The following is a 17,308-nucleotide window of genomic DNA, read 5'->3' as shown; positions in this document are numbered from 1 at the left end:
GTTACCTGTGCAAGTTGAGGTTTGAATTTGGAAATATTTGAAGAGATGGTGCTGTTATTCTTCGTATAATCTGGGATAAAGATAGCTGCTTAAAAGGTGAAGCATAATGATTCCCAAGTAATGGTCACAACGTAGGTTGTTAATTCCAGTGTCCATCACTGGAGTAATATTGTGGTGTTTGTTTTCAGGTATTTGTTTCACATAATGAGATTTGCTGAAGGAAATTTTGGTTATACAATTCATGTAGCTATTACAGAAAAGTGTTTAATCAGCTTTGGAAGCTTCATAGAAGAATGATCTATTTGTATGTTTATAAGGTCACTGGAGTACACTGATTTTTACCATTGGATTTTTTTGCTGCTTCCTGCTATCAAAGGTGATTGAGGAGTTATATAAAGCTCTTGTCTGTCTGTTTTAATAAATCTGAGTTTTGATCTTCTTTGTTTCATTATTGGATACCAGTATTATAGGAGTACTTGAATGCAGATTATTAGGAGTAATCCTCTTGTACAGCTGGTGCTGGACATTAATTCATCATTCCAGTGCTTGTAAAATGTGAGGGAGAAAGGAGGTCTGAGTTTGATTTAATAATTCCCTATTGTGATTTTACGATTGTACCTAACAACAAATACTGGATAGTATTAAAATTACTATTTCTGTATGTCGTGCAGCATACATTCCCAAAATAGAAAGTATGATGAGGTTATTCCAAAAGGCTGTGAAAAGAATAGGCTGGTCTAAACTTTGTGCTGTGACTCAAGCCCCACTAGAAATTATCACTGCTCTATTATTAATCTCAATTAACCAGTGGCTAGCACGTCTGCCTCACAGGGCCACGAACCCAAACCTGATTTCAACCTCAGCTGTCTGTCTGGAGTTTGCACATTTTCCCTGGTCTGTATGAGTTTCTCCAGTGTACTGGTTTCTTCGTGTAGGTTAGATGGATTGGCCATGCTAAATTGCCCATAGTGTCCAGGGATGTATAGGTTAGGTAGATTAGCCATGGAAATCCAGGATTATGGGAATAGATCTGGATAGGATGCCATCTGGAGGGTCGAATGGCCTGCTTCCGCACTGCAGGGATTCTGTGATTCTAAAACCACAGGGAAGTCCAGAGATCATAAAGTAAATTATTCACATGAAGAGGTGCAGTGAATGGCTATAATGTGTACTGCAGAGAAAGGGCCACACCGGTGCAGCCCTTTCAGCTATACATCTTTGGTTCAGTTTTTCAGGGCAGCAATGTTCGCTACTGACCCAAATGGAGGTGAAATTCATAAACTCTTGAGATTTGGTGTTTCATTTGCTCTTAAGTTTATTTAAGAGTGGTTGCATTATGCTTGTTTGCTTTTGCATTTATGTTCACCATTTACAATATTAATGATGTATTTATTAAAAGCCCCTAAGTTTCTTTTCTTTGCTGGGCTGTGGTTCAGTTGATAACAGACCTGCAATTTGTCCAGTGACCATTCGTGACTTGCGAAGCAGATAGAAAGTACTTGATTCTGTGACAGGAAAATCCAAAGTTCTTGAACAAAATTATATTTTTAACTCACATGTCCTTAGGTCTTGCTCAATGCTGCATTTTTGGCAATAAAGCAAAAGCATTTGTTTGTGAAACTTTTTAAAAAGTTTGTTTCGCTTGTGTATTTTACAATTCCCAAGTATTGTTTGTTTGGACAAAAAAAGTTGGCAAAATAAATCAGAAGGCAAGTAATGAAATTCTATGATTGACCTCGTGATAGTACTGTGCTTGTTGTGCAGATTGGTTGGCTGTAGGTTTTATTGGAGCAGATCTATATCAAGCACTGTATTGTGGAATCAGTTTCTTCTAGCAAGTCTCTTCTTTGCTTTCATTCCACTTTTCCCATTTGAGCGGCATTCAAACAATCCCTCACTATTAACTTCAGAGTGATTTAGAGGCAGAAATTGGGAACTGGGTTTCTTTACATATTAGCAAGTTTCCTCCAGTGAAGAACTGTTGAAATTCCCAAATTTTATGGGGCTGGGGAGTCCCTAATTGTTGGGGAGACTGAGGAGCCAATTAGAGTGAGAAATAGATTGGGACTCCCCACACTAGCTGTCATTGAGGCTGCTGGTTGAACTAAGCTAAACCTTGTGTAACACTTGAGGAACTTAAATTGCATAGGAGCTCAAAAGTCTTGCAGCCTGCACAGACTGGTCATTGTGCCATGATGCCAACCTTGATCTAATGTTGGGAGCTGTGAGAAAGGAGGATGGTCCTCTTCTTGGACAATAACAGGAGGCAGCTACCAGTCCAGTAGAGCGTTAACAGGTCACTGCTGTGTGTTCGCAGCACCTCTGTCTGCTGTTTCTCCTCTGTTTCCAATGTGTAAGTAACATTTTTATGCCAGACACCTGGGCATCCTTGCATAACTGTTACAGGAAAAATGGTGAGAGGTGGTGACAAATGGAACTGAATACTCAAATGAGGGTGAAGTCTCTGGTCACCTGCTTTCTTTTTTTGGCACATGATTAAATGTCTAGGCTAAATTCCTATGCAGATATACTTACAGACATCTCAAGCTCCCTTCCGTGTGTGCCCCTCAACCCACGTCAGAAGGGCTCAGGGATGTTTAAGGACTCGTCTGAGGTAGTATGGGCTGAGGTTAGAAACAGGAAAGGAGAGGTTACCCTGTTGGGAGTTTTCTGTGGGCCTCCGAGACGTTCCAGAGATGTAGAGGAAAGGATTGCCAAGAGGATTCTGGATAAGAACGATGGTAACAGGGTGGTTGTTATGGGAGCTTTAACTTTCCAAATACTGACTGGAAATGCTATATGTCAAGTACGTTAGATGGGTCAGTTTTTGTCCAATGTGTGCAGGAGAGTTTCCTGACACAGTATGTGGCTAGGCCAACAAGAGCTGAGGCCACTTTGGATTTGGTTCTGGGTAATGAACCAGACCAGATGTTAGATTTGGAGGTAGGTGTGCACTTCAGTGATAGTAACCACAGCTTGGTTACGTTTACTTTAGTGATAGAAAGGGATAGGTAAATGCCACAGGGCAAGAATTATAGCTGGGGGAAAGGCAATTATGAGGCGATTAGGCAAGATTTAGGATGGAGAAGGAAACTGCAGGAGCTGGGCACAATTGAAATGTAGAGCTTGTTCAAGGACCAGCTAATGCGTGTCCTTGATAAACATGTACCTTTCAGGCAGGGAGGAAGTGGTCAAGCGAGGGAACCGTGGTTTACTAAAGAAGTTGAAACTCCTGTCAAGAGGAAGAAGGAGGCTTATGTAAAGATGAGGCGTAAAGGCTCAGTTAGGGCACTTGAGAATTACAAGTTAGCCAGGAAGGACCTAAAGAGAGAACTAAGAAGAGCCAAGAGGGGACATGAGAAGTTTTTGGCAGGTAAGATCAAGGAAAACCCTAAAGCTTTCTATAGGTATGTCAGGAATAAAAGAATGACTAGAATAAGATTAGAGCCAATCAAGGATAGTCGTGGGAAGTTGTGCGTGGAGTCCGAAGAGATAGGAGAGGTGCTAAATGGATATTTTTCGTCAGTATTCGCACAGGAAAAAGACAGTATTGTCAAGGAGAATACTGAGATACAGGCTATTAGACTAGATGGGATAGAGGTTCTTAACGTGGAGGTGTTAGTAATTCTAGAAGGTGTGAAAATAGATAAGTCCCCTGGGCTGGATGGGATGTATCCTAGGATTCTCTGGGAAGCTAGGGAGGAGATTGCAGAGCCTTTGGCTTTGATCTTTATGTCGCCATTATGTTCAGGAATAGTGCCAGAAAACTGGAGGATGGCAAATGTTATCCCCTTGTTCAAGAAGGGGAGGAGGGACAATCCTGGTACTTACAGACTAATGAGCCTTACTTTGGTTGTGGGTAATGTATTGGAAAGGATTATAAGAGGTAGGATTTATAAGCATCTAGAAAGGAATAATTAGATTTAGGATAGTCAACACGGTTTTGTGAAGGGTAGGTCGTGCCTCACAAACCTTATTGAATTCTTTGAGAAGGTGACCAAACAGGTAGATGAGGGTAAAGTGGTTGATGTCGTGTATATGGATTTCAGTAAAGCATTTGATAAGGGTCCCCACGGTAAGCTATTGCATAAAATACAGAGTCATGGGATTGAGGGTGATTTAGCGGTTTGGATCAAAAAATTAGCTAGTTGGAAGAAGACAGAGGGTGGTGGTTGATGGGAAATTTTCACCCTGGAGTTCAGTTACTAGTGGTGTACCGCAAGGATCTGTTTTGGGGCCACTGCTGTTTGTCATCTTTGTAAATTACCTGGATGAGGGCATAGAAGGATGGGTTAGTAAATTTGCAGATGACACTAAAGTCGGTGGAGTTGTAGATGGTGCGGAAGGATGTTGCACGTTACAGAGGGACATTGATAAACTGAGAGGTGGCAAATGGAGTTTAATGCAGATAAGTGTGAGGTGATTCACTTTGGAAAGAGTAACAGGAATACGAGTACTGGGCTAATGGTAAGATTCTTGGTAGTATGGATGAGCAGAGAGATCTCTATGTCCATGCGCATAGATCCCTGAAAGTTGCCACTCAGGTTGTTCGGGTTGTTAAGGAGGTATACGGTGTTTTTGGTTTTATTGGTAGAGGGATTGAGTTTCGGGGCCATGAGGTAATGTTGCAGCTGTACAAAACTCTGATGCGGCCACACTTGGAGTATTGCATACAGTTCTGGTCGTCCCATTATAGGTAGGATGTGGAAGCATTGGAAAGGGTGTAGAAGAGATTTACCAGGATGTTGCCTGGTCTGGAGGGAAGGCCTTATGAGAAAAGGCTGAGGGACTGGAGGCTGTTTTCATTAGAGAGAAGAAGGTTAAGAGGTGACTTAATAGAGACATGCTATCTAATCCTCTGATCATCTTGTGTGGACAGTGAGAGCCTTTTTCCTTTGATGGAGATGGCTAGCATGAGGGGACGTAGCTTTAAATTGAGGGGTGATAGATTTAGGACAGAAGTCAGAGCTAGGCTCTTTACTAAGAGTGTCGTAAGGGCATGGAATGCCCTGCCTGCAACAGTAGTAGACTTGCCAACTTTAAGGGCATCTAAATGGTCAATGGATGAACATATGGATAATAATGGAATAGTGTAGGTTAGATGGGCTTCAGTTTGTTTTCACAGGTCGGTGCAACATCGAGGGCCGAAGGGCCTGTACTGCGCTGTAGTGTCCTATGTTCTTTCTATGTTCTAGTAAGTTCCACAGACCACCACAATGTCGTAGACCTATGCAGGAGGTTATTGGTGGGTATGCCCAGCATATTCAGAAGTCCAGTGGCAGATTAAGTCATGGCAGCTGCTGCGAAAGTAAGTGCACACAGAAGAATCCTCATGTTCAGTCTCGGACCAGCTGAGCATTGAGGGCATGGATGCTTTTCCTACTGCTTCTGAATGGTTGGTTGTTGGGTACAAATCATTAATGTGCTGCACTGGGGGAATCCAGTTATAATGGCAAAACCGAGTACCCTGTGTTTCTGCGAGGCAGTAGCTGTTATGAAATTAATGTACTGTCCTGCTGTAATAAAGAGTGCATCAATGTACTACAGGTTCCAGTGGTGTGCTGCTGCTGCTTGCAAGATGCCACCTACATCTGCAGCTGACGCTTGGAAGCAATCAGATGTGAAGACGTTCGTACCCACAGTGATTTTTTTTTTGATGAATATTGGCAAAGTATGGTAAGCAACGCAATGAGGGTTATTGTGACAAAGGCCAGAGTGCCTTGGTTTCTTGTGTGCAGGGTTTCGGTCATCTACATGTAATTCCAGCTTCTGCAATGTGGTTGGGACCTCGATTGGCTACCTCCCACCCTTGCCTATCCTGTGCTGTCCTGCTCCTTGGTTTTCTGGCTTTCCTGCTGAAGGTGTTCACAGCTTTGTCAGATTTTTGCGGAATGACAGTTGCTCCTTCTATCAGCTCCAGCCTTCCTTCTGGACAAACTGTTCATCTACCATAATGGCACGCATGATAACTCTGTCCAATATCCAAGTGCTTAATGCACTCACCAGCTGCACAGCATCAAGGGCACCTCTTTTCCAAATGCGAACTCCCATTTTATTCAATCCTTTAGGATGCAGATACTGTTGGCAAGGCCAGCATTTGTTGTCCATTCCTACTGCCCTTGAACTAAGTAACTTACTAGATCGTTTCAAAGGTCACTTAAGACTCCACCACTTTGCTGCGGAACTAGAATGACATGTAGGCCAGATCAGTTAAGAACAGAAGATTTCCTTTCTTGAGTTTTTACAATAATGGATTATTTCGTGGATGAGTTTTCATTTCCAGATTTTATCTAATTAATTCTTCAACCAGCTGCCATGGTGGGGTCAGAACCAATGTTCCCAAAGCATTAGTCAGGATCTCTGGATTAATGGTGCAGTTACATTAGCATTGTCACCTGAAATAACTTAAGAGCCCAGCATCCTGTCACCAAGTCAACCTTTATTTACTTGCGCACAGTACATTGGTGGTGACCAGCCAGCTCAGAGTCAGTCCCCTAGACTGAGGAGATTGTCGTCTCCTGTTTTGTTTTCTGGTTATAGTTTCGTTTATTCAAAGTCCACATAACGTTACAGTGTTTCAGAGACAGCACATGGCAACAGTACCACTACATAAAAGCACGTCACTGAAAACCAGAGTGTTGACACAAAACATTGTGTAGAAACACATATCATCTTAAACAGTAGTGTAAATTGTTACATATAAACATACATTCACCAGGGCTATCATTCAGCCTACATACGGGCACAGGAACACTTGAAGGCCTGGTCCATGCACAAAGTCTCAGTCTATGACCTGTGCACTAAAACAGTGGCACAGGGGCTGGGTCCTGTCACCTAGTCACTCTCTTGTTTTTACCAATACAACAGTATCCTGGCTGTGGCCATCCAGCTTGGAGTCGGTCACCTGGACTGAGGAGATTCTCGTCTCTTGGTCGTGGTAGTGTTGGGGATGTTTCCATCCCCAAGATCTGTGTCGTTTACTCACTGTAGACGGTTTGCTTTTTCTAAGGTTTGAGTTTCAAGTTTTTTCATGCCGTTTCCGCCATGTTGCTTTCCCAGCCGAAAAGACCGCCTATCAATAAGCTCGCTTCTCATTGGCTGATGGACGCTTAAGTACGCTACTCCGCATTTGATTGGTCGAAGTCATCCTAATGTATTAATACAGATGAGTTGTGTCCATTTTGTGTCTTCGGACTGAGACTGTAAAAGCTCTTTTTCTAAAGGCCTCGTGTCCTCTCTTCCTGCGTCAGTAAGTTTGGAGCGCGACTCTAGCTGGGGACTGGGGCTTGTCTGCTATCATCTAGTGTCACCGTTTGCACCAGCTTGCGCCTAGTCGTCCGCGTACAGACGATCATACTTTGAGTCCATAGCTACTGAGGTAACATGAAACATAACAGATTGGCGACGAGGTGTTCGTAAAATGGACCCAGAAAAGTTGCAGCTTCTACTCGAACAGCAGTTAAAGTTGATGGAGGTACTTGCGCAGACCAGGGTTCTGGCACCAGCAGCATGTACTAGTATTCCGCCTTCTTTTGACAGTATCGCTAACAGTGTCACCGAGTTTGGATATGACCCAGAGGCCAATGTTACTTTTGATACCTGTTTGCAACGCTACGAGGAGCTATTTTATGTCGATTTTGCTGGTCAGGATGATGCATGGAAAGTCCAGCTCTTGCTTCGTAAACTTGGCCTGGCAGAGCTGGACAAGTACTGCAGCCTCATCATGCCAGATAAACCCGCGGATCGGTCGTTTGACGCCACAGTTCAATCGCTCAAGCAGCACTTCGGTGATCGTTCGTCGTTCAGCATATGCTACCATTGCTTAAAGTTGGTCATGAAGGAATCAGGTGATTTTCTGACACATGTTGGGATAGTTAACCATGAATGTGAACGTTTCAAGTTAAGATCGCTCATTGGTGATCACTTCAAAGCACTCTTCTTTATATGCAGTCTCCAGTCCCCTAAATTCGCAGATATCTGCGTGTGCCTTCTCAATCGGTTGGAACAGGACCCTATGCTGACTCTCGCTGCCATCACGGACGAATACCAATGGTTGATCAATCTACAGCATGACACCACTTTGGTCCAATCTGGGGGCCAAGAGGGTTCCGAAGTTCATGCAGTTCACCAGGCCACCAGACATTCCGGTCCTTCCAATTCTGGCACGTCTTCCTCTGGTCCGAACTCTCTCAACGGCTCGAAGAAGAAGCCACCGTCTCCCTGTTGGCACTGCGGGGCCTGGCATTTTGTCAGGCTCTGCCCCTTCAAGCACCGTCGATGCCGCCAGTGCAATACGGTCAGTCACAAAGATGGCCACTGCAAATCTCGACAAGCCAACAAACCTGACGCACCCAAGCCGCACGCAAACCCCCAAAGCAAGCCGAAGCAGACTGCCTTTTCCCGAAGCCTGCTGGCAACTTTCCAAGTCAATGCCCCTGGCCGAAGGAAGTACATCACGGTCAACGTCAATGGCCACCCTGTCTGGTTGCAGCTGGACACTGCATCGGACATCACCATTCTCTCTGAGAGAATTTGGCGCAAGCTCCAGTCCGAGATACCTCAAACTGCCATCAGCGCTTGTGGTGGGCACCTTAACCTCTCGGGGCAACTCGACTGCTGCGTATCCTTCCTTGGCAAAACATTCAACGGTGCATGTTACATCGCTGTGTAGGATCTCAACCTTTTGGGGCTCGACTGGTTTGACTTTCTGGGCTTAGCCAGTCTGCCGCTCAACGCAGTTTGCAACCAGGTGCAATCCCCTGCTGCACCCCTTGCCCTGTCCAATCAGATTGTGAAACAATTCACATCGGTCTTCCAACCCAGCTTGGGACTCTGCTCCGCCACACAATCTGTGCTACAACTCCAACTTAATGCCACACTGGTCTTCCGCCCTAAGAGACCGGCACCATCATTGCCGCAGGTCGACGGTGAACTACAACAACTCGAACACCAGGGAATCTTAACCCCCGTTTCCTACTCCTCTTGGGCAGCACCTATCGTCGTCATCAGAAAGGCCAAAGGTTCGCTCCGCATCTGTGCTGATTTCTCTACTGGCTTTAATGCAGCTCTGAAAGACCGCCACTACCCGTTGCCGGTTCCAGACGACCTGTTCACTATCCTGAACGGAGGCCATTTCTTTGCCAAGCTCGATCTTGCTGATGCATACCTCCAGTTGGAAGTTGCACCAGAATCCCGTGAGTTATTGACTATAAACACCCATCGAGGCCTTTTTCAATACACGCGTTTACCTTTTGGTGTCAAATCCGCCCCAGCTATTTTCCGACACGTAATGGATACAATCTTATCTGGCATCCCAGGTGTGGCCGCATACCTGGACGACGTCTCGATCGTCGCTGATTCCTCCGAAGAATTGTGGTGTCGCACCGAGGCCGTTCTTCAGCGCATTCAGGATAATGGATTCCGCCTCCGGCCTGAAAAGTGCCAATTCTTCCTCCGGTTGGTGAAGTACCTTGGCTTCATCTTTGCTTCTGGTTGCCATCCTGATCTGGAAAACATTCGCGCAATTCACCAGATGCCAACCCTGGCGGACGTTCCCTGACTACATTCGTTCCTGGGATTGATCAGTTATTCCACGTTCCTTCCATCGCTACACAACATCCGAGCGCCACTAAACCACCTGCTTGGAAAAGACATGCCTTGGAACTGGTCGGGTGAGTGTGAAGCAGCTTTCTGTCAGCTAAAGCCTATGCTCACATCTGATCTCCTCTTAACACACTATGATCCGCAGTTACCAATTGTAGTGGCAGCTGATGCCTCTGCCTATGGTGTTGGTGCTGTAACCCTTCATGTCTTCCCTGATGGCAGTGAGAAAGCGATCGTGCACGCCTCCAGGACTCTAACTCCTGCAGAAAGATGTTACGGCCAAGTTGAGAAAGAAGCCCTCGCGTTGGTTTTCACAGTGCGGTGTTTCCACAAGTTGGTCTACGGCCGTAAGTTCACCCTGTTAACCGATCATAAACCACTACTCTCCCATCTTCGGTTCCAAAACCGGTATCCCGGCACACTCAGCCAACAGACTCCAATGCTGGACGCTAATTCTCCTCGGTTACAACTTTCACATCCCATACAGGCGCACCCAAGATTTTTGCCAAACTAATGCTCTCTCACGCCTCATCAGCGACTATCCCACCTCTGATGAAGAGGCCGTCATCGCCGCCATTTCGACGGATGACTGTGCCATCCACCACCTGACCCACGCCATACGCAGCCTACCGGTAACTGTCACTGAGATCCAACAAGTGACGCAGGCGGACCCAATGCTACAACGAGCCATCCGTTATGTTGGAGGTACATGTCACTCGGTGAGTCGGTTGGCCGAGTTGCAGCAATTGTTCCATCACTATGTTGTAAATGATTGTCTTATGTTTGGCGACCGTGTTGTGTACCCAAGACACTCCGCTTACGTGTTCTCCGCCAGTTTCATTCCGCCCACCCAGGTACCTCTCGGATGAAATCGATTGCACACAGCTTCGCTTATTGGCCTGGTATGGATGGTGACATCACGTCCTTCATCAAACGCTGCCCTCGGTGCCAACAAGCAGCCAAGAATCCCCCAAGAACGCCACCTGTGCCTTGGTCGCGGCCGGAACGTCCATGGTCACGCCTTCATCTGGATTTCGCGGGGCCTATCAACGGTTGGTCCTATCTGATTCTGGTCGCATTTTCCAAGTGGCCCAAGATCATCCCCTTGGCGCCCAAAACGACTACGCAGACGGTACGAGCCCTGACCCAAATTTTCAGTCAACAGGGCTTACCAGAGTCTATCGTCACAGACAATGGCTCACAATTCACATCTAGTGAGTTTACCAAGTTCTGCCGCTCTCAGGCCATCTCGCACATCTGCTCTCCGGCTTACCACCCCCAATCCAATGGCCAAGCGGAGCGCTTCGTTGACACCTTCAAGCGAGCCCTGCTTAAAGCTCGAGGGGACGGGACGTCCGTCGTGTATCGCTCCACGCCCAACGAAACTCTGCCGAACCACCAATCCCCCGCGGAAGCCTTGATGGGTCGAAACCTGCGAACGGTCAACCACGCCATGATTCTGAGCAATGCAAAACAGACCGAAACACTGGTGGCGAGATCTCCCTTCACAGATGGCTCCCACGTGTATGTTCGTGACTACCGACCGAAGCACAACCCATGGATTGAAGGGCGGATTGTAAGAAAACGAGGGAGGGTGCTGTACAACGTAGCAGTTGGTGATTCCCTCTGGTCGAGACATCGCAACCAACTTAGCCAGCAGCACGCCGCAGAGTCAGCAGAAGCATCAGTGGAAATTCCCCTTGACGTGTTGCTAGACACGTTTCGGCGACCACAAGATGCGACGGAACTAGATGAGACAAACTCTGAGAGCGAAACCCTGGTTGATCCGGCACTCCGACCGAGAAGACGGACAGATTGAAGACGTCGTCATCCCCAGCACCTCTAGGTGAACCCAAAGCTTGTACGTTACTAACAGCCTTCAAAGAGGGGAGGTGTTGGGGATGTTTCCATCCCCAAGATCTGTGTCGTTTACTCACTGTAGACGGTTTGCTTTTTCTAAGGTTTGAGTTTTGAGTTTTTCACGCTGTTTCCGCCATATTGCTTTACCGGCCAAAAAGACCGCCTATCAATAAGCTGGCTTCTCATTGGCTGATGGACGCGTAAGCACGCTACTCCGCATTTGATTGGTCAAGGTCATTCCTAACGTATAAATACAGACAAGTTGTGTCCATTTTGTGTCTTCAGACTGAGACAGTAAAAGCTCTTTTTCTGAAGGCCTCGTGTCCTCTCTTCCTGCGTCAGTAAGTTTGGAGTGCGACTCTAGCTGGGGACTGAGGCTTGCCCGCTATCATCTAGTATCTCCGTTTGAATAAGCTTGCGCCTAGTCATCCACGTACGGACGATCACACCTTGAGTCCGTAGCTACCGAGGTACTGCGAAACATAACAGGTAGCCAATCCAGGGCTTTCCTGGACAAATCAACCTGGTTCCAATCATTACATCGCCCTGTCAGTTTTGCCCTGCTGATCCTTTTTGTGTTTTGGGTAATCCCTGGAAACCATAATTGGTTCCTTGCTTTTTTTTTTATTTAACCTATTTTTCTAATCAACATGTTCAGAGATGTCATTGCACGCTTCTGGAGCAGGTGGGACTTGAACGCAGACCTCCCAATTCAGGGGTAGGTAGCACTGCACCGCAAGAGCCCTCTTCCATATTCTTTGCTGATTAGTCGAAAGAAGACCAGTAATAAACTGCTGTTGAAACCCACATGCCTTCTTTAATGTTTAAACCAACCCCCTAACATGTTCATGAGTGCTTAATCAGGAGATTATCAGGGTTTTTTTTTCCTCTTCCCTCCATCCTGGAGAACATTGCTGGTACTAGGAACACTTCTTGAACCTGACACTAATTAGTGTAAGTATTTCCCATCATGCCAGCTCCCTTCCCATTATTGGATGCCTAAAAATTAAAACCTTTCTGATTTCATGTAGCTCTAGGTCCTCTACAGGCTCCACATGACTTGCTGTGTTTCTGTGATTCACCTTACTGGTAGTGCTGTGTTTTAAATGCTTTCCCCCCATCCCACCCCACCACATCTGTTTCTGTTTTACTTAAATCTTATATCTCCGTTATACTGTTCCAAAAATACTACTAGCACATACTTTCATCTCCATGCATGTCCTTTTTTTCTAAAACTTTACTTCCTGTTGCCACATTTGTCACATGAGTCGGTGTTGGCCTTCAAAAGTATAACGGAAATCACTTCTACAATCCACCCTCCTTTTAATTACACATACTTCCTCAATGATTACTTCAAACAGAGTTCAAATGGAAGACTTTCACTTTTGACTTGAATTTTCTTTTCAATATAACTGAAACTCAAGTCCAAAATAAGAGTTTATACTTAGGCCTCCACTTTCACTGTATGGTTTTCAGCCCAACATCTCTCCCTCTCCCTCTCCCTCTCCCTCTCCCTCTCCCTCTCCCTCTCCCTCTCCCTCTCCCTCTCCCTCTCCCTCTCCCTCTCCCTCTCCCTCTCTCTCCCCCTCTCCCCCTCTCCCCCTCTCCCCCTCTCCCCCTCTCCCCCTCTCCCCCTCTCCCCCTCTCTCCCTCTCCCTCTCCCTCTCCCTCTCCCTCTCCCTCTCCCTCTCCCTCTCCCTCTCCCTCTCCCTCTCCCTCTCCCTCTCCCTCTCCCCCTCTCCCCCTCCCCCTCCCCCTCTGCTCTGTGTAGGTTCTTTGCGATGTTCACTTGTTCCTCATAATTTTTTTCTTTCCAATACTATATTCATTTCCCTTCTATTGCATTTTCATGTAATGGACTCCTTATGCAGTGGTCCTTTAGGTAGTATGTTGGGAAGCTCTGATTAATTCGTGCTGAAGTTGCTAAAGGTTCTGTTTAGTTTCATAGAAATATAGGAAGAGTGAGACTTTGTCTACAAGATAATGGGAACTGCAGATGCTGGAGAATCCGAGATCACAAAGTGTGGAGCTGGATGAATACAGCAGACCAAAAACATCCTAGGAGCACAAAAGCTGACGTTTTGGGCCTAGACCCTTTGTCAGTTTTTCTAATGATAGGCCTAGGCCTGAAATGTCAGCTTTTGTGCTCCTAAGATGCTGCTTGGCCTGCTGTGTTCATCCAGCTCCACACTTTGTTATCTGAGAATTTGTTTTATTCAGTCAAGTTTTATGAAAATACAGCAAAAATGTCGAGTTTGTTAACACAAATGCATCACTACATATATCAACAATACAGCACCAACACAGTGAAATATATCAGTTGAAATATTTAGATGTCCATTTAAAAGCACAATTCTTTTGTGCAAAGTGCTCCTTGGAAAGGTGCTATGGACCAATAAAATGAATCATATTATTTTCGAGACAGAGTAGCATGCAAACGTTTGCAAAGTGGACCGTGTATGGAGCAGAATGTAAAACATAGAACCAAATGTTTGGAATTTTCTATTTTACTTCAACTATTTGGGCTATTTTGTGCCTGACATTGGGGCTGCTTAAAGTAAGTGCAGGAAAGCACATTCACCTTTTTTAATTGACTGGTGGGACATGGACATTGCCACCTGGGCCAGCATTTATCACCTGTCCCTAGTTGCCCTTGAGAAGATGGTGGTGGTGAGCTGCCTTCTCAAACTGCTGCAGTCCATGTGTTGTAAGTAGACCCACGATACCATTCGGAAGAGAATTCCAGGATTTTGACACAGTGACGCTGAAGAAACAGCAGTACACTTCCAAGTCAGGATAGATGAGTGGCATGTAAAAGAAATTGCAGGTTTTTTGTGGGGATTCTCTTGTATCTCCCTGCCCTTATCTTTTTAGGCAGTAGTAGTTGTGGGTTTCAAAAGTACTGCCCTGTTAATGGCACCATGCAAAATCTAGAGGTGCGAGCGTAGTTACATCATTTAAACCCTTCGATAAGTACATGAATAGGAAAGGTTTGGAGGGATATGGGCCAGTAGCAGCCAGGATGGACTAGGTTAGTTTGGGATTTTGTTCAGCATGGACTGGTTGGACTAAAGGATCTGTTTCTGTGCTCTGTGGTTACATACATTTAGTAAATGGAGTCAAATTTGTTTTTTTTATGATTTAAATTTTTTCTAATTAATGTTCAGTTTTTCAAAATATCAAATGAGTTGATGGAATGACGGAAAAATCATGGGAAAATACAAGAAATCCAAAACCAGTCAGGGTTTCTGATTTTTCCTTTTGGAGGCAAAGCATTGGGAGATTAGAACAATTGTTTATTAGAAGTGATAGAATGATTTAAAGGATTCTGGCCACTTATAATTACTCCTGTTTTTCAGGTCTTGCTATAGTTGTTTTAGATAACAGTGTGGAGACAGGAAAACAAGTCTATCAGGAAATAACAGAATTATGCAATATCCCAGTCCCATACTTGGTCATCTTTGAACTTGAGGTAATGAAGAATTAACTACATATATCTTGTCACTCAGGGTAGCATTTCATAGCACTCCTGAAAGAGGCTGTAGGAAGAGTCGAGCTAAGTGTGAAGTCATGGCCCTAGTACAGCTCTGGTACACAAGAATTACACATGTCTTTGCAGCAGACAATGCTGCTTTTCATTTGTATCCTGTGTAGCTTGGCCTTTTATTATTGTCTGACTGTTGTTCTTGTTGGTAATCCTATATTACTGCACCCCTTTCTCCCAAATTGCATGTAAAAGGGCAATCCCTTATCTAAGTAAGGTGTCCATATTGTGGAAACAAGAAAAAGCATTGCAGTGCCAGGATGCTGACCAGCTCTGAAAGGAAATAAATTAAAAAAGAAATAGCCAGAAAGTATTGCTGTTAATTTTGCTATCCAGTTCATGACAAGTACTTGTGTCAACTGTGCACCCAAGCAGCCCTGGAGTCTTGTATCTTTGAAGTAAGTACATGACCAATAGCATAAACGTAAGGGCAGGATTGACTGCCACGAGGGGTCATAGTTTTAAGGTGTTAGGAGGAAGGTATGGAGGCGACGTCAGAGGGAGGTTCTTCACCCAGCGAGTTGTGAGCGCATGGAATACTTTGCCAGTAGTAGTCGTGGAAGCGGAGTCATTAGTGACATTTAAGCGACTGCTGGACATGCACATGGACAGCAGTGAATTGAGGGGAATGTAGGTTAGGTTATTTTACTTTTGGATTAGGATTATTCCCGGCACAACATCGTGGGCCGAAGGGCCTGTACTGTGCTGTACTTTTCTATGTTCTATGTTCTAACATTTAATCTTGCCTTAGAGGCAAAAAAACAGAACTTCACTAAATGTATCCCGTGGATGAAAGTATTAAGTTGAGAAGCTGAGTAAATTGGACATATATTCTCCAGAGTTTTGAGACATGATCAAATCAAAACATTATTTTCTGCAACAGTAGATGCTTGAGAGATTTGTTCTGCTGATTGGGAAGTCTAAAACACAGGAGCACGTTTCAGGATAATGAGCCAATTACTTCAGGCTGAAATGAAGAGAAATTACTTCACTTAAGTGGTGCAGAGGATTTTCAATGTTCCGTCTTTGAATACACGTAAGGACGGAGAAAAGAGATTTTGATTTCTTAAAATCAAGGAAAATGGGAAGCGGGCAGGGAAGTGGATTGGTGTGTAAGATCAGCCATTGTTGTATTAAATAGTTGATGAGGTATGACAGGCCATGTCATTAACTGATACATCTGTTTTGTGTTCTAGTGTTTATATTGCATGGTATTAAAATTCTATCCTACTCCTCCTTCTGTTTTTACTTGCTTAATATACAGGTAATTCTTTAAATACAATCTACATTTCAATTTAGTGATTACTCTTTACTCCTTATCAGATCAGATCAAAAACATGAGTTGATCATGTGCCTACTTGAGACTTTTGGAGTATTGCATTCAATTCTAGTCGCCCTTCTATAGGAACGATGATCTGAAACTGGAAAGGGCTCAGAAAAGATTTACGAGTGTATTGCCAGGGTTTAAGCTTATAGAGAGAAGCTGACTAGGCTGGGCCTATTTTCCCTGGAGCTTCGGAAGCTGAGGGGTGACCTTCGAGGTGTATAAAATCAAAGGTCAGTATACAAGGTCTTTTTCCTGGGTTGGAAGAGCCCAAAACCAGAGGGCAGAGCTTTAACGTAAGAAGAAAAAGATTTTAAGAAGGAACCTATGGGGCAACTTGTTCACTTAGAGTGGTGCATATATGAAATGAGTGCCAGAGGAAGTATTGGAGGCTGGTAAGATGAGAACATATAAAAGGCATCTGGAAGGCTCCATGAATACAAAGGGTTTATGGGGATGTGGACCAAATGCTGGCACACTGGACTAGATTTATATAAGATATTTGGTTGGCATGAACAAGTTGGACTTGAAGGGTCTGTTTTCGTGCTATAAATTTCAATGACTCTACTGCAAAAGTCTTAGTACTTAAGTCTTAGTACAGTCAAGCTCAATACCGACAGGGGCTGTGGTTGCCACCTGAGCAATATTAGATGCTGGATGCAAATTTAAAAGTCCAATAAAATGATGCATTGTGGAACATAGGGGAGGTGGCCACGCAGTGATCCAGAATCTCAGGATAACATTCTGGGGACATGAGTTTAAAGCCCACCATGGCAGATGGTGAAATTAAAAATTGATACAATTCTGGAATAAAAATCTAGCCCAATGGTGATCCTGCAACCACTGCTTGTTGTAACATCCCATCTGGTTCACTAGTGCTCTTTTAGGGGGCATTTGGGACAACTAGGAAAGGAATTCTGCCACCTTTACCTGGTTTACATGTGATGCTAGATCCACTGAACTACCTAGGGATGGGC

At 44.8% G+C, this 17,308-nt stretch overlaps 1 protein-coding gene across 3 annotated transcripts in view; it reads left to right on the top strand.

Moving 5' to 3' along the window:
* LOC125465549 (nuclear receptor subfamily 6 group A member 1) overlaps window positions 1–17,308 on the top strand; it is a 371,434-nt gene that overhangs the window by 266,970 nt on the left and 87,156 nt on the right. The window lies entirely within an intron of this gene.

This window comes from Stegostoma tigrinum, chromosome 29, assembly GCF_030684315.1.
Source record: "Stegostoma tigrinum isolate sSteTig4 chromosome 29, sSteTig4.hap1, whole genome shotgun sequence".
NCBI classification, from domain to species: Eukaryota; Metazoa; Chordata; class Chondrichthyes; order Orectolobiformes; family Stegostomatidae; genus Stegostoma; species Stegostoma tigrinum.
Note: the sequence above shows the minus strand (reverse complement) of the source record. Positions and strands in the feature narration are given on the sequence as shown.